The sequence below is a fragment of the Bubalus kerabau genome, chromosome 18, assembly GCF_029407905.1.
Source record: "Bubalus kerabau isolate K-KA32 ecotype Philippines breed swamp buffalo chromosome 18, PCC_UOA_SB_1v2, whole genome shotgun sequence".
Lineage (NCBI taxonomy): Eukaryota > Metazoa > Chordata > Mammalia > Artiodactyla > Bovidae > Bubalus > Bubalus kerabau.
Genome location: NC_073641.1, coordinates 13,111,209 through 13,136,966, shown reverse-complemented (window position 1 = coordinate 13,136,966; position 25,758 = coordinate 13,111,209). Strand labels below are relative to the sequence as shown.

At 42.9% G+C, this 25,758-nt stretch overlaps 2 long non-coding RNA genes across 3 annotated transcripts; one reads left to right on the top strand and one right to left on the bottom strand.

The window, feature by feature from the left end:
• Positions 1-296: 296 nt before the first annotated feature.
• LOC129633026 (uncharacterized) lies at positions 297-23,544 on the bottom strand. 2 transcript variants are annotated; one of them, XR_008704840.1, is made up of 4 exons: positions 23,429-23,543; positions 15,042-15,146; positions 1,731-1,920; positions 297-876 (listed from the first exon to the last, which is right to left on the bottom strand). It is a non-coding gene; the product is annotated as an uncharacterized LOC129633026 (long non-coding RNA). The 2 variants fall into 2 exon arrangements; XR_008704841.1 differs by lacking the exon at positions 297-876 and adding an exon at positions 892-1,505 and having other exon boundaries at positions 23,429-23,544.
• Positions 20,617-23,975, top strand: LOC129633027 (uncharacterized). Its single transcript, XR_008704842.1, has 2 exons — positions 20,617-22,721; positions 23,438-23,975. It is a non-coding gene; the product is annotated as an uncharacterized LOC129633027 (long non-coding RNA).
• The last annotated feature ends 1,783 nt before the right edge of the window (positions 23,976-25,758 follow it).

Genomic DNA, 25,758 nt, shown 5'->3' with positions numbered 1-25,758 from the left:
GAGCAGTGTTACCGGCATCTAGTGGGCCCAGGCCAGGATAAACACCCTACAATGCACAGAGAAGCCCTTGCATCCAAGCATGACCCCATCCAAGACGCAAACAGTGCTGAGGCTCAGAAACCCTGGGCAAGAGAAAGCATGACCGTGCTTCAGAAGCAAGGCCAACCCTAAGCAAATGTGTGAAGAGGAGAAAGTTTTAGTTCTCTATTCCCTGACCTTTGTCCAACAATCCCCACTCTGCAAAGAGTCCCTACGTTGCTTTTGCTTCCTTTGAGAAAAACAATATCTGTGTACTGCACCCCAATTTTTATGATGGTATCAATGACACAATGTGCTAATTTTAAAAAACATGTTCCTGTTCAAAAGATGGTGTGGCAGACCTTGCTCATTCCTTACTTTGGAGCCAATCTTCTCTTTTTTCTTACTAGGAGGACATTCAGCTTTGTCCAAGGAAGCAAGGTACTCGGTTGAAAATATGGACCTCCTCAAACTTCGACTCAGCTAGAGGTGGATATGAGATAGGACAGGAAGTCTGCTGGGTGGAGGTTTCAGGAGGAGACTGTCACTAAATGTGGTCAGACTTAACTGGCACCTGGACTGAGGGTGTGATTTGAGACAGAAAAGTAGCTTCCATCTTCTAAGTGTGAAGAAAAGAGCCACACCCAGAAGGTGCTTCAGCAAGAGTCTGGAAGAGAGCTCGAGTCCTGTGGGGGAGTGGGGGGGGCGGGGGCTGCGGTTTCCTTCAGCTGGGGTTCCATCCTGCACCAGATAGCTCAAGTCTCCTCTTTACGAAAGAAAGACAAACAATTTGGTTCCAACGCTCAAGATGGGTTTCTGGTCCATGCAACTCAACTCAGTTTTAATGGAGACACAGGCCTGGAGAGGAAAATGCTTAACGTGAGCCTGGAACCCAGTGGTAAGATCCTGGGAGCTGTGGAGCTCCTCAGAAATAATGAAGTTCTTAGGGATGGGGACCCTCCCATCTCTTCATCACTCACACAACGTGAGCTCCTCTGCACATAGGTAGCTGCCCCAGGTCTGACCCAAGGAGCAGATTAGATAAGCACTTGACTATTAATGGTGCTGGTCATTGCTACAAAGAGTGGTGATAACTGCAAGGAGATAAATGATTATAGGAAAGGCGCACGGGAGTTCCCCAGGAGGCCCAGTACAAATAATAATCGATTGGCCTTCATTAGGAACCTATCCTGTGGGGACTCACAGGACCAGGAAGATGCTTTGGATGGCACTGACTTTTGAGAGAACAAGATCAGCATGGATCCAAAAAGACAGGGTCTGGGAATCCTCCTTAAAATTGACACACAGTATCCGCTCTCTTTTCATATCCACTTTAGGTGTATAGGAGGGTGGGGTGGATTATGATAAAGAAAAGGCCATCCTTGGAAATTCCCTGGTGGTCCACTGATTAAGACTCTGTGCTTCCACTGCAGGGGGCACAGGTTCAGTTCCTGTTTGGGGAACTAAGATCCTGCATGCTACTCGGCCTGGCCAAAAAAAAAAAAAAAAAAAAAATCCATTCTCAATATTAAAGGCCTGTTTGCAGAGATCAGCAGCCACCCTTCCCTTAGAGGAATTCACGCAGGTATCTAGCCTCGTGGGAACAGAGCCTGTGATGAGGTATCACATCGTTCTGATATTATGGACCTAACCAGAGGAAGGGCCCCCTACCCCCAGTTCACACCCCTTTTCGTCCCCTGCCCCTTCCAGACCCTCATCTGTGTGTCCCAAACAGGGCTAGGCTGGGCCAAGAAGAATGGCTAGGTCGGAAGCTGCTTCTTATCAGGATGTGGCCTTGGGCTCCTGTCTCCATCTCTCTGTTACTTGAGGCTTCCTCATCTGCATGAATGGTGTCAATCACAGCACCTCCTAAGGTCCTTGTGAGGAGTAACAGGAATAATTCTAAAAAGAGCCAGACAGACACACGACCGTGAATGCTGGGTTGCCTTATTTAATGATCCGATTGCTTTACTCGGTGATCTGAGAGAACACACAGTGGTCCAGCCCAGTTCTCAGAGAGGAAGAAAGTCACCCAGCGGGCACTGAAGCAGTTACTTCTTTGGGGGGGTGGGGGGGGTGGGGGGGGTGCTGCTCTGCCCTGTCAGGCCCGAGGTGCCCACTGCCCCACCTCTCAGGCCTCGTGATGCTGGCTGGACACAAGCCCCGGGGCCCTGAGGGTGTGGAGTCACATGGGAAGCCAGCAGCGGTTCCGGGGGGGAGGGGGCAGACACTGGATGACTGAGGAGAGCTGCGGGGAGGGGGAGGGAGGCGCTGCACCCCCAAGTATTCGGAGCGCAGAGCCTCCCTTACGTGAGGTGAGTCTGCATAGATGGTCACAGAGTCCTCAGGTTGCTCCTGCCAAACATGAAGTATATGTTTAAACTGGAGGACAGAGTGTGTAAACCATTAACAGGCCTCCCGACAAAGCGACAATGATACAATATGCCCTTGTTGGGAGGCCTACCTGAATTCTGCCTTTGTGTAATAAAATCTGTGCAAACGGCCTCTGGGCTGGGAGCCACTGTAAGCAGGCTTTTTATCTAAAAGCCTTACCTAAGAAACACAATAGCCCAAGTTCACCTGACATGATTTCTTTTCAAGGGGTGTGTGTGTGTGTGTGTTTTCTGAGGGGGAAGGGAAGCAGGTAAATGAACCACACTGGAATTCGCATGTCAACTTCTCACTTGTGAAATCTGTAGGGGAAGAAAGAGAGGGCGTAAGATGCGATGGTTGAAATCCCACATGGAGGGGGATTCGACCAGAGGCAGCCACCCAGTGGCAGGCTCTGTGTCCCACTGGCGCACCCTCGGTTAAACAGTACATAGGTTCTGGGATTTTTATTCTTCCCAGAGGAGAAGAGGCTGCTCCTGACCTGGGCAGACCTGGCCACCACACACCTTTCTCTAGGGATCCTCAAGCAGTCTGTCAACATGGCCTCATTGTTAAAGCAAGCTCCCCGCCCCCTGATGTGGTCAAGAGAGCCTGGAAAGAGCCAACAAGGGCTCTGTCCTATTTCCTCATCGGGGAGTGACCTTGAGTCCCCTCACAAGTCTGAACAGGATCTTGCTGAAATATTTCAGCAGGATTTCAGTGCCTCTGTCACTAAGATTCTCCAGGTCCACAGTAACGAGTGTCCCTGACATCCCTTCTTAGGTTCCTTTGTTTATTTCTACCCCCAGCAGAATCCCACGTGCACGCACAGTTGCTTCAGATGTGTCTGATTCTTGGCAACCCCATGGACTGTAGCCTGCCAGGCTCCTCTGTTCCTGGACTTTCCCAGTCAAGAATACTGGAGTGGGTAGTCATTTCCTTCTCCAGGGAGTCTTCCTGACCCAGGGATCAAACCCGGGTCTCCTGCATTGGCAGGCGGATTCTTTACCAACTGAGCCACCAGGGAAGCCCTAAATCCAATGATAAGTATCCTTAATCACAGACAGAAAGGGAGAAGGACAAGCAAAGATGGAGGCACACACCGGAGTGATGCAGCTACAGCCAAGGACCGTCTGGAGTTACCAAGAACTGGGAGACGCAAGGAATGGATTCTCCCCTAGAGCCTCTGGCAGGTGCACATCCCTGTGGCCACCTTGATCTTGGATATCAGCCCTCCAGAACCATGGAGAGTATACTTCTGTTGTTTCTAGTCACCCAGTTTGTGGGAATTTGTTACAATAGTCCTAGGAAACTAATATAATCTCTAAGATTTAAGACTAGAAAACCAGAAACAGGAAACAAGGCGAAAGAATATATACAGTAGATAGTGTATAGTATGTGCCACTCTTGGTATTTTTAAGAACTTTGTTTTTAAGAACACATTTGCATGTGCATAGCATATGACTTGAGGATATAAAAGATACTGGCAACAGGGCTACCTCTGGAGAGAAAGACACTTGTGTTGTGTTCTAAACAGCATGCCCTGGAGAGAGCAGCACTCTGATCAGCAGAATAATGGCCCCCTACAATGACATCTACATGCTAACCTCCAGAACCTATGACCAGGTTATTGTGTTCAATAGCAAGAGGGAATTAAGATTGCAGATGGGCCTAAGGTTGCTAAAGATCTGACCATAAGATAGGATGATTATCCTAGACTGTCCAGGTGGGCCTAGGAGTCACAGGAGTCCTTACAAGTAGAGAAGGGAGATGTTGGAATATTGGTGGTGGTTTAGTTGTTAAGTTGTGTCCAACTCTTCCGATCTCATGGACCGTAGCCCACCAGGCTCTTCTGTCCATGGGATTCTCCAGGCAAGAATCCTGAAGTGGGTTGCCATTTCCTTCTCCAGGGGATCTTCCTGATCCAGGAAACAAACCTGGGTCTCCTGCATTGCAGGCGGATTCTTTATCAGCTAAGCTACAAGGGAAACCCAATTGGAATGTTACTTGATTAATAAAAAGAAAGGAAGTCCTCATACACACAGCAACACAGGTGAATTGCAAAAGCATCATGTGAAATCAAAGAAGCCAGTCACCAGGGATGATATATGGTTCCACTCACAGGAAAAATCCAGAAGAGGCAAATCCATACAAGTCAGAAAACAGATTAGTGGTTGCCAGGGACTGAGGAGGAAGGAGCATTACAGGGGAGGTGATGAGCACACGGTTTCTTTCAGGTGTGCTGAATGTGTTCTAAAATCGACACTGGTCATGGACACACAACTTTGTGATTATCCACAAAGCCATGTAAGGGAGTCAGTTGTATGATATGTAAATTTTGTCTCAATCAAGTTGACTTAAAAAAAGTAGAAAAGGAAGACAGAAAGGGATCAGAGTAGGAGGAGTAACCTATCATTGATGGCCTTGAGGATGGCTGGGGCCCACAAACCAAGGAATGCAGGCAACCTCTAGAAGTTGGAAAAGGCAAGCAAGCCTCCGGAAGGGATGAGACACCTTAGGCTTAGCCCAGCGTGACCCGTTTCAGACTCCTGACTTGCAGAACTCTAAAAGAGTAAATCTGTGTCGGCAAGCCACTCATTTTCTGATAATTTGTTACAGCAGCAATAGAACACTATTATAAGTACTTCTTACACCCTTTTGAATTTTGTGCTGTGTTCATATATTACCTCTTCAAAATTCAAATCAAAACAAGGCAAAACACCTATTCAGAACAGTGATTTGATGTCATTTGGGAAATTTTCAAATATTTGTAACACTCTTCTTCAATAGAAATACAATGCAGCCACAGATGTGAGCCATACGTGTAATTTTAAATTTTCTCATCACCACATTTAAAAAAGAAAAAGAACCAGGTGTAATAAATTTTAGTAATACAATCTGTTTAACCTATTGCATCTAACATATACCATTTCTATATATAATATAAAATAATTAGAGATATTTACATTTTTTTCCACATACTAAGTCCTTGAAATCTGGCGTGTATTTTAGTCAGAGCACATTTTCATTCGGACACGCCACACTGCAGGCACTAACAGTGCATGTGTCTAATGAGCAACACGAATATATCAATACGACATCAATTTGGGGTGCAGGGTAGGCTTTTCACCTTTTGAGCATGCTACATCATGCCTAAGAATGTGGCTATGAAAATATTTATTGCAGCACTGATCAAAGGATAAAAATCTGAAAATAAAAACAGTCTCCAATGCAGTACAGACACACTTTGGATATAATGTAGACATTAAAAAGAATTAGCTAAGGCTACATGAATTGACCATAAAATATTGACCATGACCCTGGCTATTACTAAATGAGAAAAACCAGGTATGCAGTGTTTTTGGATAATTTTTTGTTAAGAAAACCAACCAACATACAAACACAATATTATTCACACAAAACCATTAATGCTGGTTACTCTGCCAAACAGTACAAATACTGTATTTTTATTATACTATCATTACAAACAATATTACAAAGGTATTATGAATACTATCATTAATATTCCCCTTGTACACATTTTGTTGTGTATTGCATTGTAATTTAATAATTGATGGATAGAGAGAAATATTGATAAATAGATAGACTCAAGAGTAAGTTGCTAATCAAATCCTTAGGAGCATCCCCAGTGATCACACCACTGCCAAAGCATGAGCAACCCCATCAAAGACTTTCTCCTTACCATAACCCTATATAGAACTGACTCCTTCTTTTACCACGTACTTTTTCCTAATGAGAGAGAGGATCTCAAAATATGCTCTATGTAACAATACTTCTAAATACGCACACAAAGTTACTATGCCTGTAGAATCTACCAGTCTGCAATAGAACGAAGGTCTATTCTGCTATTCTGAGAAAAAGTTTGCATCTTTCCAAACTCACACTTCACCAAACCCATCCACCCAATACCCAGATAATAATGAGATTTTTAAAAACTTGTATGTTCTGGGCGGGGTGGGGGGGCGGTGGGGGGGTGGAAATGGGAGAAACATGAGGGAGGGAGCCACCATAGGGTGCCTACCAAATAGAAAGCAAGAGGTTCCATGAATGGATTAAAAGAAACTCCCAGAAGGTTTCTAACACTGCAGACCTTGGAGTCTCTTCCAGTGTGCAGCACTGATCAGTATTATTGGTTACACAGTGCCTTCAGTCTGGTGTGAGGTCTGCTGTCCTATGCTAGCAGTATGCAACAGCGAACTCAGGCCCTACAGTATGGCTGTCCAGCCCGCATCGTCCAGGGAATGAGACTCTAATCTGGGTAAATTCAGACACGAGTTAATCCTACAGCACAGTGCCCCTGTAAAGTGAGTCACCACCTGATAGCCTGATAGTCTGTCACTCAAACAGCCCAACTCAGGAAGCAGCATACCTGTGTTCCTTGGACTGACCTGTGTGACTGTGTACCTGAGTATTCCTTCCAGGCAAAGAATGACCTGTCGAAGAGTTTGGCCAAGATCCCAAGGTTGTCATAATATTTTTGCTTTATGTCCTTTTTTTCCCCATGGCAAGTAACATTTAAAGCGTTACTGAGACTTTGTTTTGTATTCTTCCCCTTCCTGCATTTTAAATATTTGGGAAGGAAGGGCTGGGGGTGGGGAACCCTCTGATGCACTCAGAAGTGGGTGCTGGCACTTACTGACCTTCTTCTCTTTGCTCTACACGCTAATTACAAAGCGGCAGAGAGCCTCCAGGAGACCACAAGTCAAACTTCGACAAATATTTCTTGGGGGCTTAGTATGTCTCCTGGACATGAGACCTATTCTTTTGATCAGTCCAGTCCCACAAGGCCCTAGGCCGAGAAGGGCCCAGTGCTTGGTTTAGAGCTTTGCTGTCATTGTAGAATTCTTAAGCATTCTTTGGTATATCTTCTATGCTCACACAAATAGACACGCACAACTGTGATTCGGCAGCAGCCCTGTAGCACAGTGGGCAGTGTGCCCAACAGTTGTCCAAGTCATCCACGTGCAGGAGCAGCCTCGGGCACTGGGGTACCATGGACCCACAGGGGTTGGCCGGGCCATGACCTCGACCCAGATGTATGGCAGTGGCCACAGCAGCAGAAATAGCTGGGTCCCAGGCCCAGGGAAAAGGAGACCCATGGTGGGAGGCCAGCTTGCCCATCAGTCCCTAGAGCCCGACCTTGCCGTGCCCGCACAAATATTAGCTCTCCCACCTGAGCACTAGAACAGGAACTAGAGGCACTTCAGCAGTAAACTTCGAAAGTAAATTATTATAAAACAGAAGCATAAACGAGGACATCAAAATAGAGCTTCTTATGGAGTTAATTAGAATGCAAAGAGTTTAGAATCACCAGTTTGGAAACTGCTGCCAAACACTGCAGAGAGAATGTCTACAAACTTAGAAAGGGGAATTAATAAAAATATGAGAGCACTGAGTAGAAAAACCCTACACTATTTTCATTCGAAGCTTTAGATGAACCGATGATTAACAAAGAAAACAATTTTAAAATTTAAATTTTCTGCCTAATTGAAGGTAAGGCAAAGCATGCATGAATATGTTTTAATCTATATAAAAAGTATGAAGTCACTTGTTTCTTGTACAGCCTCTACAAGCTGACAGAAACTATCAGAGGAAACACTAAAAGGCCTTTGAATAAATTTACATGTGAAATGAAATTCAGGCTAACATCAGCTGCTTTGTAGAGAGTTAAATCTTTTTAGAAAAACTGTTCTACAAGAATTAGCTCTAGATGTGTGAAAATTTTATATACTTTGAAATTATCAGAAGTGTAGCCTAATGTCACAGTCTATAACATGTTCCTAACTCTAGTAACTCTAGATGCATCAGATTTCTCAAAACTAAAAATTATCAGAAATTACTTTCTTTCTATCTTGAATTTGTTAAGAATGACTGACATCACTTTCAAAATTAAAGTATAAATATATCAATATCATTAAAGGTATAAATTTGATGACCTGAATTTGCAGAAAACTGAGCCAATAATCTTGTGATCAATCAAAATACTGAATTAATGCATTGCATTTATGTATTCTATGAAATTATGTCATGAAAAATATCTTTTTGTAAACTAAGTACGTGTTATTTCTCATGCATTGACATTACTCTTACTATGTTTCATAATAAAATATTTTTAAGGAAAAATCTTTATGTTTTTGTACCTTTAATGGCACTTTTTCCTGCTTTTTGAACACAGGCTTGACATTTTCATTTTGCAATGAGCTCTGCAAACTTTATATAGCTGACCCTGGATACAACATTGCATTCAAGCCAACAAATGTATATTGATTGAATTGTACGTTGTATGATTAATCAAGATGAAAATTTGGGAGACGTATCTTCAAGGAACTTATATTCTATTGTTTCAGGTCAAATAATTTTAATATATGGTAGAATTTAAGTCAGAGAAGGCAATAGCACCCCACTCCAGTACTCTTGCCTGGAAAATCCCATGGACTGAGGAGCCTGGAAGGGTGCAGTCCATGGGGTTATTGAGGGTCGGACATGACTGGGCGACTTCACTTTCACTTTTCACTTCATGCACTGGAGGAGGAAATGGCAACCCACTCCAGTGTTCTTGCCTGGAGAATCCCAGGGACGGGGGAGCCTGGTGGGCTGCCGTCTATGGGGTCGCACAGAGTCGGACACGACTGAAGCGACTTAGCAGCAGCAGAATTTAAGTATCATGTAATGAACAATGAAAGTATTATGAGAATATAAAGGGAGATTGGGAGAAGGCAATGGCACCCCACTCCAGCACTCTTGCCTGGAAAATCCCATGGACGGAGGAGCCTGGTGCACTGCAGTCCATGGGGTCGCTAGGAGTTGGACACAACTGAGCGACTTCACTTTCACTTTTCACTTTCATGCATTGGAGAAGGAAATGGCAGCCCACTCCAGTGTTCTTGCCTGGAGAATCCCAGGGACGGCGGAGCCTGGTGGGCTGCCGTCTATGGGGTCATACAGAGTCGGACACGACTGAAGCAACTTAGCAGCAGCAGCAGAGGGAGATTAGTCATTCAATTTATGACCTCTTAGGCTCTTCAAGTAGCTTTAAGGGACAACTCAAATGTTTCTAAATTCATTCCTGACTTCCTCAGGAGGCTAAGGCCTGTGTCCCAGGTTTCAGTTTACCAGTATTCCTAGTCAGTTGGCAATTACATGGTTGGTAGTATCAGAAGGAATAACGCCTTTCTTCATTAAAGCCCTTCTTCATTACCAGCAGCATGAAGATGAATTGTAGACTGAGTCCACATATGGCCTAGTCCATGCAGCTATGCCTAAGTGTGCTGCTGCTGCTGCTAAGTCGCTTCAGTCGTGTCCGACTCTCTGCGACCCCACAGACGGCAGCCCACCAGGCCCCGCCATCCCTGGGATTCTCCAGGCAAGAACACTGGAGTGGGTTGCCATTTCCTCCTCCAATGCATGAAAGTGAAAAGTGAAAGTGAAGTTGCTCAGTCGTGTCTGACTCTTAGCGACCCCATGGACTGCAGCCTACCAGGCTCCTCTGTCCATGGGATTTTCCAGGCAAGAGTACTGGAGTGGGGTGCCATGCCTAAGTGTAGTATATACTATTTGATAGTCTTCCATTCAATGTCCTCAGAAGTTTGGAAGGTAAATGGCCTCATCTAATTCATGCATCATTCCAGATCTGTCCACTTGCCTTGATTTTGACCTTGAGAGGAGTAATACCTTGTGCTTAAGGAGCCAGATCCCTGCTGCCTTGGCCAGCATCACAAGCCACTTCAGTGACTGCTTACTTAAACCCTGGAATTGCTCCTAGGTGCAACCTAACAGCAGCTGGCCAAAGCACACACCTCTAGATTCTTGCCTCTTGACTTAGGAGTTTTCTGTTGCTGTTGAGACATGAGTTATCTTAGGGCCCACTTGGCATCCATATATGCACAATGCAGAAAATACATGTGAGTTAATATCCCTTGGGACAGACTTTGACCAATGGGTGTGAACACTAGCAGATAAATTCTTCTCCTTTTGTCCTGTTGAATGAACTGTTCAGAGATGTAGTTTCATGTGACTTCTCTGGAGACATCCTCTGAGGCCAAGCAATAGTTCCTGAAAGCTATGGGCAACTCAGAAGCACATTTCTTTGCTTTCGCTTTTTCCTTCTGCGTTAACTTCCTCTCTTTTCACATCATTGCCTCTTCCCTAGGATTTCACATCTAAGTAAATTATTACCATGTAAGAATTTGACTTGGGTTTAATTTTCTAGGACATATGGGCTGAGATATTAATATGCTGTAGGTGTATTTCTGAGATGAACACTTAGGCAGCAGTATAATCTGGTTAAAAGCATAGATTCAAGCTGGGCCACCTGGGTTCCAATCCCAGCTCCTGCATTTAGCACTGGTTTGACACTGAGTAAGTCACTCAGTCTGCACTTTCATCACCATTAGCAAAAATGCATGTTAGTAGCTACCTCAAAATTTTTATGTGAGATTCATAAGGCACATAGTGAGAGTTATGTGTGTTAAATAATTAAAGGAGAAAAAGAGACGATCATTGAATTTCTTTGCTAAAGAAAACTCCCAATCAAAACACAGATCCTATCAGCAGACTTCACCTTTTGATCAAATTGAATTCAAGGAACTAAAGATAGAGGAGCCTTGGGGGATAAAACTTGGAATGACAAGAACTGAAGCTGAGTCTCACCTACTATGCACGGTGGTGTGGGAGAGAGCTGACTGTTAAATATTCAGGAATGTTGTGAATTCAACTGTCGTTAGCTTGAAATTGGCCATGATAGCATTTACATTGTGGAAACCGGCAAATGCCACAAATGAGGGCTTCACATTTCTTCTGAGTCTCAAAAATGCCACGAAGAGTAAGTGGAAATATTAGTTAAGCTATGAAGTGTTACTACAAAAATTAGCATTAATATTTGCCTGTCACACCACTAGACAAGGGCTTGGATCTCTGTATTATTTGGCTCCATTCAAATCAAGAGCCCTTGAGGCTTCTGGTGACTCCTCGTTTCTGCCTCAAGAAAAGAAAGACGCCTAAAAGACAACACGGGACTTAGTAAGAAGTGTTCTCTGTGATCTCAGTTTCAATCACGTCACATAAATTTCCTCAATTTGTGTCACAGATTTTTCAAAGCATTTTAAGTATTAATTTTATCTCACATCTGTGTATAATGGAGAGACTTGAACTACAATCAGTTCCTTGCTCTCCATTCCTAACTTCACTCTCTTTCACTCACATTGCCCATGTCTCTTCCTTCTTCAGTAGCATTCTCTCCTCCAACATTCTTGTTTTACCCTTCCCCAGCCTCCCACATTGCCAAATTCATTTTTATTTAATGGATTTCTGTTCCCTTATCACTTGGGAACTCTTTTCTAATTTCCAGAATTAAGGGAAGTACCTTTCTACCTATTTTCATTGTAGCGGCCACACACTTCATCTTATCTATTATTTCTGTGTAAGAAAATTCAGCTCATTTCCTGGTCTCCCTTACATGACTGTGCATTTCTTTTTTATTATGTATCCCCATATTTAGTGCAGTTCTTGGCTCATAGTAGATTTCAAACACTGATAAATTTCTATATGGCCTTAAAAAAATTTTCCCCTAATTCCTACATGAATACTTATATATCCATAGAAGACCAATTTTGCTATAGAACAGCTTACTTGAGTGGAAAATTTGTAAATGTATCAAGTATAGCTCAGGAATCTACAAGCTAATGTCTAACATGTCAGATACATGGATATATTCTAGCATAAATCACTCATTCTGGAGTTTCAAACCAAAAAGTGTACATTTCCTTATAGAAACCAAAGGGAAAAGGAGTCTGAGAGCAAAGGAATCATTTCTGAAGTCTCTGATAATATGGAAGGACACAAGGATCCTCAGATGTCACCATAACCCTGGATTTATTCCTGGGTAGACTTGCTTTTATTGGATAGGAAACTGTGATCCTCTGTCCTAGTATATTTCAAGGAATATTTTAATTAAAATGTGTTCAGCATGCATGAGTTAGCATACTGGAAATGTCATTTTAACAGAAAAACTTTCATATGCTTTGTGGCTGTGAACCAAGGAGCCAATAAACAAATGGAAACTACAACCAAAAAGCTATTTTTAGATTGGAAACTTAGAGGTACTCTATTTTGCACCAAGAATTTCTCTTCCTCATTGGGCTTTCATCTTTGCATTTCTTTAAGAACTTCTCATTTATCTCAAAATAATCTCCCTTTCTTAGTATCTCCCCTTAACAAGGCAGCATCCTTCTGCCCTTGGAATCTTGTCAATTACATTTTGGATAGAATTAGGATATGTTCTTCTTTATTGCCCATTTTCCACCAAAACAGAGAAAATCACTTTATCCTCCCTGGATAAAGTAGAAAATCATTAAAATTGGTCCAAGACCATACTACAAAGCTACAGTAATCAAACAAGCATGGTATTGGCACAAAAAACAGACATGCATCAATGTAATAGAATAGAGAGCTTAGAAACAAGCCCACACACCTACAGCCAATTAATCTTCAATAAAGGAGGCAAGAAGACACAATGGGAAGACGACAGTCTCTTCAGCAAGTGGTGCGGGGGAAGTTGGACAGCCACATGCAAATCAATGAAGTTAGAACACTCCCTCACACCACAGACAGAAATAAACTTAAAATGGCTTGAAGACTGAAATATGAGAAGTGACACCATGAAATTCTTAGAAGAGAACATAGGCAAAACATTCTCTGACATAAATTGTACCAATGTTTCCTAGGTCAGTCTCATAAAGCAATAGAAATAAAAGTAAAAACAAATGGGACCTAATTAAACTTAAAAGCTTTTGCACAGCAGAGAAAAACACGAAATAAAAAGACAACCTGCAGATTGGGAGAAAATATTTGCAAGCAATGCCAACTGACAAGAACTTAATTTCCAAAATATACGAACAGCTCATACAACTCAACAGCAACAACAACAAAAAATTGAAAAACGGGCAAAAAACCTTTTAGTTCTTTTAGTCATTTCTCAATGATAAGAACCGTGCATAAGAGAAAAATCTTCATCTCTCATATTCACATCCCTGGAGGCAAAAAAACAGATAGCAGCACAATAAATATAAATGGATGGCTCAGTCAAGGCACTGTAGCCAAATGATCACCTGTCTTTACACAGAGGCAGAAGCAAACTCTGCAGCTTCACCAGGCTAGGCTCATTCCAGCAAAGGGCACCCCTGCGTACTTGTAGGAAGCTACTATGTTGTAAAATGCCCTCCATGTATCCAGGGCTTAAGAACAACTGTAGAAGTGAGCAGATCAGAGGCTCAAAGGCACAGAAAACTCCCAACAATATACCAGGTAGAGCTCTTGCTTTGGGTTTGCAAACTATTCTTGGAAACCTTACATGGAGTCAAGATTCAGAATATTCACAAATTCCATTCAATTTCACAACTGTGCTATACTTTTGGACATACCCTTGATTGAGATGGAGAAGTTTATCCAAGAAGCAATCCTTCTTTAAAAAGTGAGTAATTCACATTTCTTGGGAGATATGGTAACTAAAAGAATCAGAAGGAGGAAGGTTTGCCAGCGACATATAAAATACCTTTTTCATATTACCTAACACATTCTGTCTGATTAGCATCATTACTCCCAATTTCAGAAAACTGAGACGAAGAGCCATGTAGAACTAGATTTAAAACTCAAGTTTCTCAGCCGGGATGGGATGGGATGGTCTTCAACTCTGTCTCTAAAGCCCTTTCTTCTGCATCATGAAACCCTTCATGAGGCTCTTTAATAGCAGCAATAAAGGGACCAAGAGTAGGACACGACCAATTGTATCACTGGTCTGTTGGCTTTTGACTCAGTCGCAATATCCACTATGTGGTAAATGGTCCAAGGGCCCCATCACTATTAATTTATGCCACTCTTTATTGGGCTTTTGGCCAGAACTTGTCACCTCAATGTTTCAAAAGTACTATGAAGACAAATTCAATGTTTATACTGGTGTATTCTTTACCATAAGAATCCTAAATTTGGCCTCCTATTCTAATTTATATTACTTCAATTTTTTTTTTATGTTTGTCACCATATCACTGTGTTCATTTTTGCTGTAAGCCACCTCAAAGCCATTGTGAAATAAAGGTAAGTATAAAGAAATAAATTATACTTACTGTGGTAGATGACAAAAATAGTCATTTTCATGCTTCCTTATATCCATGGCTTTTGCTGTAGAACATAACTCCTCCCAGAAGGAGAATCTATTTCCCTACTCCTTAAATCTAGACCGGCTTTGTGATTTGCTTTAGACAATAGAATATGACAGAAATGAGAGCGTGCCAGTTCTGAGCCGAGGCCTCCACCCCTTGCATGCTTTTCTCCCTCAGGTCCTTGAGGCAACCATAGTGAACAAACCCGTATTTAACGAGACACCACTTGGGACCACCGATTCCATCTTCCTAGTGAAAAACCAGCCATACTCCAGAAGCAGAGACACCTGGGTGCTCTGTCACGAACTCCAGATTCATAAAGGAGCCCAGCTAAACTAGTAGCACCAGACAGCTAATTCCAGCCTAAGTAAGCAAAATAAATAGCTGTTTTCTTAACAAAGAAAGCAATAGCTACCTGATACACCTATATTTATAATTGCCATGCATATGCACTCATACTGTAAGAAGTGACTGACTTACATAATCTCAGCCATTTTGAGCTGGGCACCGTCCTTGTTTTATAGCCGATCCTTATACAGGTTTAGCAACTGGCCTTTCCTCTTCCATAGTGTAAATTAGATCAACCTATTGAATTGTCATAATAGTAAATGTTAGTTAGAACTCCTTAGCCATGCACTATTTCACTTGTATACTTTCCCATTTGGCCTCCAATTAAACAGACTGAAAAATGAAGCTTGAAAATCATTTGCAAATTTTTCATATTTTTGCTTAAACGTTAAACCTTAGATCATTGAAAAGGATGAAGTCAAATTATATGGAAGAACCATCTTATCAGAAAGGTTTTTCCCAAGTCTGAGAGGCTTTAAGAAAGTTCTGAGAAAGCCAGGTACTCTCTGAAGGATCCAGCCCATCCCCAAGTTGCCTGATATCCCTGAAGGTTACTCTGTAGAGCACTCCTCAGGGGGCCTTTGAGACTACAAATTACTCATTTGGAAGTTTATGGGCTGACACAGCTTGAGAATGTCTTTGAAGGAACACAAATGAACGTTCTATTTTCCTGACTACAAAACTCAGTACCAAGTCATGAGCCAAATTCTGTTCATTCTATTGGTCTTTGTCCACCAAGCATCCCTTCCCAATGCATGGACATAAATCAGCTCCCAGTGTCAGAATGTAACAATTTCAGGAGATTAAAAAAAAAACAAAACAAAACAAAAACAAAAACCCAATGTCCTTTCAGGCTGGCTCTGCAATCTGTAACCTGTGAGAGTCAAGATCTCTTCCAGTAAAAGAGATAGTACAGGCATTCCAGTGGTTAGTTGAACCTTGTATTATGTAAGGATGAAAGAACAGAAGGCTGTTCAGTTATCCCAGATGTGCTCAGATGGGCAAATACAAATTTATAAACTAAAATTAGAGCACTTAAAAATTTTTTCTACTTGATACCTTAAAAAAACAAGATGCACTGAATTTTTCTCACTTGCATCTTGCTTCTAGTTTGTATTTCACTTTGTTGTTTTTGAGTATTTTCTACACTCTATCAATCCCTTCCTTGCCCAAGGACTGTGTATGTCTGAGTGGACACACGTGGGGCAATGAGCTTTGGGGACAATGGAGGCAAGGGTGGATGTACCCAGATAATGAGAAGGGGACAAATCCACAAAGTCAAGGAGAACTAAAGACTGTTCAATAATAAAAACTATATACATATGCAACTGAGCAAAAATCAAAAGTATAACGGGTCACATTAAATTTGACAGTCACAAATTTTCCAGAGAGCCCTCCTTAGACCTCAGTTCCTACAATGACAGTCCTAACTCTATTCATTAACTCAAAGCCCTACAGGATTGGCCCTCTGCCAACCAACACCCCTTATCATATTTGCTTTCTGGTGTTGAATATGAATTCTTGCACCTTGTCTATGAGACTAACCTTTAGACATTTCACTCGTAGTTATTAGGCTAAAAGTCAATCAATCTCCTCTGCAGAAACTTTAACTTTGAAATGAGGTTCACACTGGTTGGATGCAACCGTGGGGCTTTTGAATGACTGGGTCAAGAAGGCAGATGGTCTGAAAGTTCAGGTGGGAGCTGGTATTCAAATGTTGACAAAGGGTGACATGAAAAATTAGCCTCCTGGTTCTGCATCTTGCAGACTTATTGTGTGGTCTCTTTTAAAAGATAACCATTCTCAGGATTTTTAATGTTGAGAAATGTTCTATCATTTTACTGAAATAGTTATGAAAAAAGACAAGTACTGAACATATGTAGATAGCTTTAGAACGACACTGAAATCCAAAGAAATGTTAAGTTACAAAACTTGATCAATTTAAAATCAGTGAAAACAATTTAAAGAAAAGGGTGATTTTGTTTTTGCTAAAATGAAATAATCCAGATTGTATTTAAGGATAGAAAGATGCATTTGTGTGCTTAGAGCCTCTTTCTTTTTTCACTTGATTCTTTTGCTTTTGATAAGCTATTGCTTGACTCATTATTCTTACTTTGTTAAAAAATATTTAGTCATCAGTATATTAGATTGACCAGCCATTTAAAACTGTGTACCACAGGTAATATTCTGTAATGACCTATATGGAAAAATAATCCAAAGAAGAGTGAATATATGTGCATGCATGAATGATTTACTTTGCTGTACAGCAAAAGGCAACAGCATTATAAATGAACTATATTCAAATAAAACTCAAAAAAAAAAAACCTGTGCTAAAATGAAATACAGTGGGAAAAAATTAAATTCCATGTAATAAGTTTTCCAAGTGTTTTTATAACTTCCCATGTGTCTACTTATGACCCACTCCATGTCCATGAATAGAAAGATGGGCGCCACCATCACGCTGGCCAGCAGCACAATCATGATGTTGACTGTTAAGATTGAGGTCTTTTTGAGCTGGGCTTTCCTAGGTTGCTATTTCTTGAGTATTTACTTTTTGGAAACAACTGCAAATTCACATATGGAAACTGAGTAACACCACTCAGGTACAAGGTAACAAATCAATGTCCAGAATTGCTTACAGTAACTTGTATGACAACACAAAACTAAAATTATCACAGAAAACCTATACCTTGGAGAACACATTCAGTGTTTGTAAAACATCTTCCTAGTATACTGTTTTGCCTGGGACAACCTGGCCTTGCTAATAGATTACTTATCAAAGCATCATGAATAACTTTGGGGACTTAGAAAGGTGGTGCTGAAAACTTACTCATATAGTGGGACTTGAGAAGGACTAGATATATAATAAGACATCTGATAACTGAAAGTAAGAAGTTTAAAGAACAGCTCCTAATTTTTATTTTTCTGCCTTAGAAAACACAAACTAAAAAGTTTAAAATGTTATTACTTTTTAAGAACATTAGCATTTTTATTTAATATATCTGAAAACTAACCTTCAAAGGCTATTTTTGAGTTTGTTTCTGGTTTATTTCTCTGATCAAGTCAGAGGCTGTTCCCTCATGTCATTTTAGTATCTCTTGTTGGGGGGGTGGTACGGGGGGGAAAGTCAAATCCTTTCTTTTATACAGAAATGAGCAAAGAACAAAATTAAGGAAGAACACTGTATGTCCCCTTTTAAAAGTTAACCTAAAACCCAAAGATTATTTTGAGTTCTATTAGATAGAGATCATCATCCAAGGGATAGACTTGTCCACAAGGGTGTTAATTATTTATGAAGTACATTATTTCACCTGTGGCTTCATGGACCCCCTCCACATAAAGATGTCCCACCTGTGCAATTACCCCACACACATATACATCTTCCCCACACCTTGCAGTAATTTAAGTACCAGTCTCCTCCAATGTTCTGCTTCTTCCATAACAGAATATGCAGACTTGGTAGCCCTGGGATTTTGTTTTCTACCACTAGGTTGAAATAATTCTGGCAACTGGGACCCCAGAGATTTCACCATCTGATTGTCTTAAGATCACCGGCCAACTTAATGGGTTCAGAGGATTATTGCAATCTTGGGGAAAACATTTTAGAACAAGTCATTATTACTTACAGAAATAGCTTTAAAACTTTCCCAATATATAACTCTATTTAAAATATTACGTAGTGACCTACATAATTTGTTTGTATGCTTATTTAAATGCCTAACAATTTATATTCAAGGAGTAAATCATTTGGATTGCTTTTTAGAAACATATATTCTTCATTCTACAAAGAGCCGCCCCCCCACCCCAGTCTATTTTTCAACTTTTTTGAGGCAAAGGCAGCTCCTTTTCCTCGACTATCCCTTCTCCTTAATAATACGATGGGTAGCAGGCACATGACTGTTCTGATAAAGATGTTACCCAGCCTCCCTTGCAGCCAAGCGTGGTCCATGATTAAGCTCCAGTTAATGTGGCACCCGACTCCAGTACTCTTGCCTGGAAAATCCCATGGACGGAGGAGCCTGGTAGGCTGCAGTCCATGAGGTTGCTAAGAGTCAGACATGACTGAGTGACTTCACTTTCACTTTTCACTTTCATGCATTGGAGAAGGAAATGGCAACCCACTCCAGTGTTCTTGCCTGGAGAATCCCAGGGACAGAGGAGCCTAGTGGGCTGCCATCTATGGGGTCGCACAGAGTCGGACACGACTGAAGCGACTTAGCAGGGGAAGCAGCAGTGGGAGGTAAGCAAAAGTGTCAGAGAGCAGCTTCTAGGAAAGTTACATGAGATTTGGGTGACATACGGCCTCTGCCTGTCTTTCATTACTTCACCCCTCCTGATACCTAGAAGTAGATACCACTTTGACCATGAACATGAGGTCCTACCATACAGGAAACAGCCCAGAGAACTGTTTAAGGACTTCCAGGAGCCCAGTCCCCCTACCAGCTCTGCAATGCTTTTGTCTACACTCACCTGAGAGATATCTCCTATTTCTTGACCTCTTTTGTTAAGTTTTTATAATTTTGGATTTCACTGTAACAGGCACATAAACCCAAAGTTACAGAATGCAATTTGGCGTGAATCAAATTGCTAAGTCACCAACTTACGGCACTAATATGGCACAAAGATGTAAACATACAAGAGACATGAGATCTACCCGTGAGTAATACAGAATTCCTAAGGCAAGCACGTTAAGTCTAGGTTGATCATTTCTATCACTAACAGGGAGAAGAATCATGTTCTGAATCCACACAGGATGGAGTGAGGAAAGGTCATCAGCTTGCATAAATGCCTGAAGGTCAAATGTCAAGAGTTGTTTGAACAGCTTGGTGGGCTAAAATGAGGTAATCCAGACCCACAGACTCTTGGGAATAAGCTGAGTGGTTGAAAGAGAAGCCCAGACAGAAGGGACTTTGAGAAGGTACATGGGCCAGGCCGACACCAGCCCAGCTCCCTTTCTCTGGGGCTGACGCAACCTGCCCTACTCCGCCCTAACCTCTGACCTTCTGTACAGCCCCACACAGAGGAAAGCCCTGGGCAACTGCACTCTTGTTTCTTTACCAGCCTGGCTGCAAAAATAACCCCCAGCTGCTCCAAGAGTGCCAGAGGGCATGGGGCCGGGACCGACCCCACACTTGGAGTTTGCAGAGGGAAGGGCAGCCCACTCAGGCAGGCATCAGATGCCTGAAGCTCCCTCTTCCTTCCCCGAGTGTGGCAGCTGCCACAAGAAAGGAAGGGACCCTGAGAATGCTCTGTCACACATGCTCGGTAAGCACGCAGGAATGGCAGCCGAGGTGGCAGCCATTCCTGGGCGCCCGGGCTCCATTGACAGGCAGTGAAAAGGCCAGGGGCATGGAGCTAAAAAAGCCCATGGAAAGCCCCCACCCCTGGTGAGTCCGGGTGACACTGAACAGCTCCGGTCTTTCCCAGCGTCAACACCAGGAAGGGACAGCTGGTGTGACCTGGGCATGATAACAAGAAACCAGGCTGAAACCAAAGCAGCAGGAAGTGGAGCCCAGCTGTGTCAAGTAGGCGAGGAAGCCACGTGGTCCCTGGGGAGAATAGGGTGGGGCAGGAAGGACTAAGCCAGGGTCCAGATAAACCGGGAAAGATAGAGGTTTTTAAAGCTCTGTGCTATTTCAAGGTAAAGGGAGTTTATTTAGAGTGGTTGAGCCAAGCCTCTGCTTCATCACATTCTTAATGGGCCTCAGACATCGTCTCTGAAGGGATGACACACTTGGATGCTCTGGGGCCCCTTGTTAACATGGCAGACTTCCTCCGTTTCATTCCCCTAGATTCTCGTGCTAAGGCAAAGACTTCTGATGCAGACAACCCTTTTCAGTTAGCCTGACAGTCCTCCACTCGTTCATCTGTACACGGGCTCTATGAAAGTGACCAGAGGGTCTCTGTCCACTAGGCAGAATAGTATCCTAGAGCACGCAGATGGAATTGCAAGGCCTCCAGCAAAGGACTGGCAAACTGCCCAACCCAGGTGGCATGCGTCAGCTCGATAAGTCCTCCAAAGCACCATGCTATCATGGTACAGCAAGGACTCGGGTGGTGATGCTGATGATGCAAATGCTGTTAAGCTTGACTCACCCAGTTTTTGGATGAATTGAGGATCTAGAGACTTGCCTTCTTTCTCTCTCCCCTCTCCATTCCTTGTAGTCAGCTCATAGCTTTTAAGCACCATACCACCTGAAAGCATTCTCTTAGATTCTCTCCAACAAATATATTCAAGGAATCCTTTATTCAACGCTATTGAGTATTAGTTCCTATCCTATCATTGGACTTGTCTCTGCCTACTCCTTACCCCATACTAACCTCTCAGATTTTCTGAAATTAAATCAGCAAGTATGTGTTGAATTCATATCAAAAGTATCATGAGTATAATGGGATGAACATATGTAAGGAGCTCAAATTCTATATGGGGAAGGTACATAGACACACAGGGGCTTCCCAGATGGCTCAGTGGTAAAGAATCCTCCTGCCAATACAGGAGATGGAGGTTTGATCCCAGCGTTGGGAAGATCCCCTGGAGACAGACATGCAGAAAGAGAAGACAATGTGAAGAGACACAGGGAGAAAATGGCCATCTACCAGCCAGGAAGAGCAGTCTGGAACAGACCCTTCTCTCTCAGTCATCAGATGGAAACAACCCTACTGACAACGTTGACTTTAGGCTTCCGAATTCTGAGACAAGTCTCTAGGTGGTTTTTTAAGCCACCTAATCTGAGGTACTTTTCTGAGGAAAAAAAATGCAGCTTGGCACATGGGTAAGACCTGAGTAAGCACAGGACAATGAGGAAAGCCTTAACATGTTAGTGAAACAGCACAAACAAAACAACCAATCGGAATGCCACACACAGTGTGAGAAAATCGGTTTAACTGAAGCAAAACGCTCATGGGGAGAGTGGTAAAACCTATCTTGTAAGGTAAAGGGTCTTTGTGTCAGCTCGTAAGAGGCTGTGGTCTCCATTAAGGCATTTGAAATGTGTTCTACAGGCAGAGGTAAACTTCGATGGCATTTCCTCAGGAGCCGTGTGAAACAGAGATGGGCATGTGTTAGGAAGATGGTGAGCAAGACGGATTGGACAAAGGAGTCTGGAAGAAGTTTGCTCTGTTATGAGTGGTTCACAAACTCGACTGCAAATTAGAATCACCTGGTGTGATGGGCCGACGGATGACTTCCAAGGATCGTCATTGCTTATCCGGAAAACCTGATATAGCCAAAGAGACTTTACCACCGTGCTTTCAGATCTTGAGATGAAGAGATGACCCTGGATTATGCAGATGGACCCTAAATGTAATCACCAGTATCCTTGTTGTAGAGGAAGCAGAGGGAAACTTGGCTTACAGCAGAGAAGGTGATGTGGTAACAGAAAGAGGGAGAGACAGGAACAGGGAGAAAGAAGGCCTCCTGATGGGCCAAGGCTCTCAGCAGATTGAATCATGCCCACCTGCGTTAGAGGGCTACCTTCTTCATCAGTCTAGATTAGATTTCAATGCTAATTTCTTCCAGAAACGTCCTCACAGACACCCCTTAGAAATAATGTTTTCCTAGCTCTCTGGGGATCGCTTAGTCAAGGCGACACATAAACTAGCCATCCTGGGGAGAAATCATCAGAGCGGCAGCAGGAGACTCCATATTACAGCATAAAAACCTAGTGTGTGGGAGGTGGGGAAGGCAAGCCCCCACGGGGAGAGTACAGAGTCACGTGACGCACAAAGGGTGAAGAGAAGGGCGACTAAGAAACGATGGCAGATTAGAGGCCGGCCCCGACCTCTGAGAACAGTTTCCAGAGGGGGGACGAGGTGGGGGTGGGTCATAAATCAGGTTACAGGAGGACGTGGGTGGAGAGGATGTGGAAGCAGCTGTAGGGGCTAGCTTTGGGAGCTCCAGCAATGAAATCAAGTAGAGGAAAGGAGTGCGAGCCTAGCCAACTAGACAGAGCTAACTTAGCAAGATGGACGTTGGCATCGGACTGACCTGACCCACCCCTACCCCCACCACCTCCTAAAATTTGCATTAAACCAATTGTTTAATTTTGCACAAACTCAGTTGCCTTGTTTGGAAAATAGCTGTAAACAGTACCAACACAAATAACACCAACACCAAAGAGTTGTGAGGATCAAATGAAAGAGAAGAGTTAAGTTGCCTACTTTAACCGGCTGGTACATAGTAAGTGCCTAGAATTCAAGGCAGAAACGTACAAGAGTTTTGGAATCCCACTTTCCGATCAACAGGGTTGACAGGCAAATTACAGGTTTCACAGTTAAATTTTAACTTCAAAACAGAAATAGTATTAGATATGTGTGTCCTAAATATCATATGGCCATACTTACACTAAAAAAACTTATCTTTTTAAAATTAATTTTCCATTGCTGCTGTTAGCAAATTATCACAAACTAAGTGACACCAATTTATTATCTTACTGATATGGCTCTCACTGAGCTAAAATCAGGGTGTCAGGGGGGCTATGTTCCTGCTGAAGGCTTTAAGGGACAACTTATTCTTTTACCTGTTCCAGCTCCTGAGGCCACCCGCACACCCAGCCTTCTTCCACCATCTTGAAAGGCAGAGATGTTGCAGCCTTTGACTCACCTTCCTTAATCATATCTCCCTGATGGCAGCTGGTGAAGGTTCTCTCCTTTGAAGGACACACTTGATTAGATTGAATCCAGCTGCAAAAGCCAGGAGACTCTCCCCATTTCCAGGACCATTAGCTTAATCACATCTGAAAGTGCTTTTGTCATATAAGGTAACACAGTCACAGGTTCCAGGGACTGGGAGAGGAACATCTTTGGTGGGACATTATTCTGCCTACTCCACTGTTAATTTGGGGTTTCCCTGGTGGCTCAGCAGTCAAGAACTGCCCACCAGTACAGGAGAAGCAGGCTCGATCCCTGGGTTGGGAAGGTCCCCTAGAGTAGGAAATGGCAACCAGCCCCAGTATTCTTGGATGGAAAATTTCATGGACAGAGGAGCCTGGCAGGCTACAGTCCTTGGGGTCTCAAAGAGTCAGACACTACTGAGCATACACACACACACTCTCACACTCACACACACACACACACACACACACTCATACCCCACTGTTAATCTAAAGTTCTAATTCAACTAGGTGACCTCTCGTTGCTTGCGAAATCTGGTGACTGTGAACCCACCTATCAAACATGCTTTGATTAATTGGCAGGAAAAATGCTAGTTTCCCCTGCCCCAGAACCCCAGCTACACACTGTGTTACTTCCTCTTTCCATTCTACAATTCCCCCATATGTATCTCCCTCCAGGCTGTATGACGCGAATGTGTTTGCGTTCAAAGTTTTATGAAAGAGATCTGTAGATGAAGAGAAGAAAACTGTGCGGAGAGAAATTCTACTTTCTTAAAAAAAAAAAAAAGAAATTCTACTTTCTTGACTTCCATTATAAAATAAAATTTAGGCTTATGTCATAAGAATTAGTAGGAAAAACAGAAACAATTTTAGGTATTTTGGGCAATAGAAGGAATTTAACACAAGGAACACAAGACCATGATGCTGGGAGGGATTGGGGGCAGGAGGAGATGGGGACGACAGAGGATGAGATGGCTGGATGGCATCACTGACTCGATGGACGTGAGTTTGAGTGAACTCCAGGAGTTGGTGATGGACAGGGAGGCCTGGCACGCTGCGATTCATGGGATCGCAAAGAGTCAGACACGACTGAGCGACTGAACTGAACTGAACACAAGGAACTGGATGCACACAAAGCTCCTGGAAGGTCTGGAGGAGGGCAGGTCAGGGACAGCAACAGCTTTTAAGTTTGCTGGTAGCTTTAGAGACAGGAAGCTTCAGGGACTACAGGAAACGGCTGGCGATGATGTCATCTGCTTCCAGCACTCACTGAGGTGGATGATTCAAAGGGAAATGTCTGGGATCTAATACAATCTCTGATATCTGTTGAACCCCACACATCTGCTCACTTCTGACAGAGGAGCAACGGCATAACTTCTACCTCTTCTCCCCCTTCCAAGTCCAGTGCAATTACCTCTGGTTGTCAGCATCAGACTAAAATCTCTTTTGGCAAGGGATGCTGGGAAATGTAGTTCCCAGACTTCCAACTTTAACACTTAGAAGGAATTGCATAACCTGGCCTATACAGCTAAAGAAACACTCCCAGAAAATCGAAGAGGGAAAACTTTTGCCAAAGGAAAAGGGAAAATAATCACCGGTGCTCAGGTTCCTGGTTATTGCAAAATAGCAAAATCCCAGTGTTTTGTATCTATCTGTAACTTTCATTTTAAAATGATACTTTGGAAATTTGCTGTGGGCTTATCCTGGCCCTATGATTTGGTCTTAGGATTCAGCCCTAGGATTTCACTGTCTACAAACTCTTGGCCACCAGAATTTTGCTTTCTTGTCTAAGATGGTAATCTTAGACAAGAATATGTGAAAAGAAGAGTCTTAGTAAATATGTTTGCTTCCAGGGCTAATTCGTAAACCATACGATATGACAATTTTATTATCTATTGCTGTGGCACAAAGTACCCTCTAAAACTTAGTGCTTTAGAACCAAAATTCTCCTTTTTTTCAGAATTATCTGCTGGGCTCTTCTGCCCTGCGGTGTCAGTTGGGTCACTCATTCAGCTACATTCAGTTGGCTAGGCTGGAAGATCTAAGAGAGCTTCTTGGTGCCCCTCGGGGGGCCTAACGCAGGCTTCCCCATAACTCAGTCGCATATGGTCAGACTCTGACTGCCCAGAGGGAGGACGTGGAAGCTTCCAGACTTCTAACAGCCTGGGCATGAAAGACCTAGAATGTTGCCTCCATTATATCCTATGGCTCAAGGAGAGGCACAGTGTTCTGATTCA